The 3,686-nt window shown below is 48.0% G+C and overlaps 1 protein-coding gene across 1 annotated transcript in view; it reads left to right on the forward strand.

Moving 5' to 3' along the window:
* CREBL2 (cAMP responsive element binding protein like 2) overlaps positions 1-3,686 on the forward strand; it is a 34,978-nt gene that overhangs the window by 13,312 nt on the left and 17,980 nt on the right. The gene's annotated exons all lie outside the window — the stretch shown is intronic.

The following is a 3,686-nucleotide window of genomic DNA, read 5'->3' on the forward strand; positions in this document are numbered from 1 at the left end:
CAGGAGGTTTATATGAAACCTTTCATATAAGCTACAACATTCTGCTTGTATGTATGGTTTCAGATAGCAGCCGTGTTAGTCTGTATCCGCAAAAAGAACAGGAGTACTTGTGGCACCTTAGAGACTAACAAATTTATTAGAGCATAAGCTTTCGTGGGCTAAAGCCCACTTCATCAGATGAATGCAGTGGAAAATACAGCAGGAAGATATATATATATATACACAGAGAACATGAAAAAAATGGGGGTGCCATACTAACTCTAACGAGACTAACTAATCAATTAAGGTGAGCAGCAGAAGAAAAAAAACCTTTTGTAGTGATAATCGGGATGGCCCATTTCAAGCAGTTGACAAGAAGGTGTGAGTAACTGTAGGGGGAAAAAATCAGCATGGGGAAATGGTTTTTATTTTGTGTAATGACCCATCTACTCCCAGTCTTTATTCAAGCCTAACATACCACACAAAGATGGACTACAAGCCGTCAGGAACAGCATCCCGAACAATGTCACTGCAAACCTGGCGGCTGAACCCTGTGACCCCGTCCCCACCCAAAACCACTCCACACTTGGGGACAATCTACACCTTCAAGTCAGCGGCACTGCTATGGGTACCCATGGCCCCACAGTATGCCAACATCCCCATGGCTGACCTAGAACAACGCTTCCTCAGCTCTCGTCCCCCAACGCCCCCACTCCGCTTTTGTGGGCTACTGCCCACTTCTTCGGATGCATATAGAGTGGAACATATATTGAGGGGATATATATACACACATGCTCTCTGTATGTGTGTATATATATCCCCTCAATGTATGTTCCACTCTATATGCATCCGAAGAAGTGGGCAGTAGCCCACGAAAGCTTATGCTCTAATAAATTTGTTAGTCTCTAAGGTGCCACAAGTTCTCCTGTTCTTTTTGCTTGTATGTATGCAATTTCTAATTTTCATGTAGACTCTGGTATTTGTGTGACACACTGCCCCCATTCTAGAGAATATAATTTTTGTGTATGCAGAGATCTTGAACAGACAAGAAACCTTTCTGTTAGTTTAACCTCAAGTGCTGCTGGCTGAAATGGTGTTTGCACAGTTCAGTAACTAATAACTTCTTTTCAAGTGAATTAGGAGCTGCTGAGAGATATTGATGGCTATGCGGCAATCCTGTATTAATCCATAGAGCTGGTTGTGAGAGTCAGGGTCCAGACACCCTGTGGTGTGAATGGGGTGTGTGAATCCCATAGAATAAGCAGTTGAGTATACAGTTTTACTCCTGGGGGAATTCTGTGCCACTGCACGTGTGCAGAATTCATGTCCCCTGCAGATTTCTTTGCGTCCCCGCAGAAATATGATGTTCTGACAGGAAAGCAAAGGGAAGCTGCAAGAGCAGTCATGCACCACTCCCCTAGCTGTGCAGGTACATTGTTTCAGGCACCCAGAGCAGCCGGCGGAGAGGTAAATCACTGCAGGGCTGGGGACACCCCAGCTAGTGGCTCCTACCCTGAGCCGGGATCAGCTACTAGTCCTGGCTGGGCTGGAGGTAGAAGAGGACGTGACTTCCTCTTCCCCTGCAAGGAGTGGCTGGGCTGTGTCAGACCCACCTCCCAGAAACCTTCCCCAGCTGCAGGAAGCTCGTCATCCTCCCCTGCTTCCTGCCCCCATCGCTCCTCAACTGTGGGAGGAGGGGTTACTGTACGGGGAGCTGCTCCCCATGCATCCGGACCTCCCATACCCAGACATCCCTGCCAAGCCTCACCCCATACACCCATCACACCCCTAGCCCTCCATACCTGAACATTACCCCCTGCACCCAGACCCCCCTGCCTCCAGACTCCCATCCCTGCATCCAGACCACCCCCCACTGAGCTCCCTGCACTCAAGCCCCCACCCTGATGAACCCCCACATCCAGACCCTCATGTCACTAATCACCAACTAGCTGCACCCAGACCTTCACCCCACTAAGCCCCACTCCCTCTGCACCCAGACCCCCCTGCTGAGACCCCCACACCCTTCCACTGAGCCCCAACCACCTTCACCTGGAAGCCCCTGCAGAGTCCCATTGCTCCAGAACCTGGGAACACCCCCCCCCCCCCAATGAGCCTCTGTGCATCCAGATCCCCCCACACCTAGACCCCACACTGAGCTGCCTGCACAGATTGTCCCACACAGAATCCTCTCACCTCACACCTGGATCCCCCCACACTGAGCCCCTCCATACTTGGATCCTGTGTGGTTGAGCCTGCCTGCCCCACACCTGGTGCAGAGGGGCACGGCCCTAGGGTGTATCTGGGGCGGGCCCAGGCCTTGTGCTGCGTCAGGGTCGGGTGCAGCCTCACTGCTGAATCCGTGTCCCGGGGGTGGAGGGTGGGAGGGCTGCAGGGTGATCTCCCACCTTCAAGCAGCCAGTGGCCTGTGCTCCCCACCTCCATGCTTGGGTCTCTGCATTTATTTATTGACAAATAAATCTTGCAGATTTTTAAAATATTGTGTGCAGAATTTTTATTTTTTTGGTGCAGAATGCCCTCAGGAGTAATACGATGTTATTGTGCTATAAAATGTAAAGTAAGGTCTTTTATGAACGTTGGTAATGATCATGATCATTATGAGATGTGTACAGACTATGGTTATGAATTTGTTTTTGTGTATGTATAAAATTGTGCTCATAATTTGTGGTGTAGCATTCAGCTCCACCTCACAGTGGGATGGTGAGCAACCAGGCAGGGAGGGGCCGCCTCCCCAATCAGAGGAGAGTAGCTTTGAACATTTAGGATTGTACAATACAGGAAAAGACAAATGATGGACCATTAAAGTTAATGGGAAAACATTGAAACAATTTGAAACGGAAAAGAAAACCCCAGTCTTGGAAAACTAAGAATGGGGGGAGTTTCCCCCCACTTTGAATATCTATAGTGAACAAAACTGCAAACCTTTAAAAATGGAAGGGGTTTGAACTGAACAGCATCCAGAAATTGAGGGACAGTCACTTGACAGGTGCTGTCCATGATACACTGGGAAACTGTTCAGAGGCAATAGGCAACTTGTATTAGAAAAGGGAGTTGATCTAATTTGAAAGTGTAAAGCCTGAGGTTGCATCTTTGTTTATTTTCTGTGCAACTCTTATATCTTTGCTTTTCCTATTTTGTCTTTGAATCTGTGACCTTTTTTCTATTAAATAAACCTTTTGTTTATTTTTAACCCAAGCAGGTCTGTGGTGTGCCAAAGCAAAGCTAGTGTCGGGGCTGGTTTTACGACGTCGGGGTGATGCGCCAGAAGGGAAAAGTCTAAGTGCTTGGTAGTTAAGAACTCGAGGTGGACAGATTTGAGGAGACTCGGGACTGGAAAGGTTGTTGGTGTCAACCTGGAAGGAGTAACTAGGCTGGTGGAAGCTAGGGTGAGACTTTTATACTTGGGTGGTTACTGGTGTCAGGGCTCTGATTCATTGCAGCATAGCATGAAGGCATCCAAGATTACAGAGCAGGTGGCAACAGAACCTCTTACTAGTTTGGGAGATCCCCAAAACATCACCCTGGGAAATACATGCTGATGCAGCAGCAGTGCTAACTTTCCCACATTACCCGATCAGTGTGCTTCGGCCAGGGTGGATTTGATTTTAATCAAATTGATTTAAATCACTAGTCAGGAAGACTCGATTTAATCATGGTTTTCTACATAAAAGTGCATTTTTGTTCGTTGT

The sequence above is a fragment of the Chrysemys picta genome, chromosome 1 (genome assembly GCF_011386835.1).
Source record: "Chrysemys picta bellii isolate R12L10 chromosome 1, ASM1138683v2, whole genome shotgun sequence".
NCBI lineage: Eukaryota > Metazoa > Chordata > Testudines > Emydidae > Chrysemys > Chrysemys picta.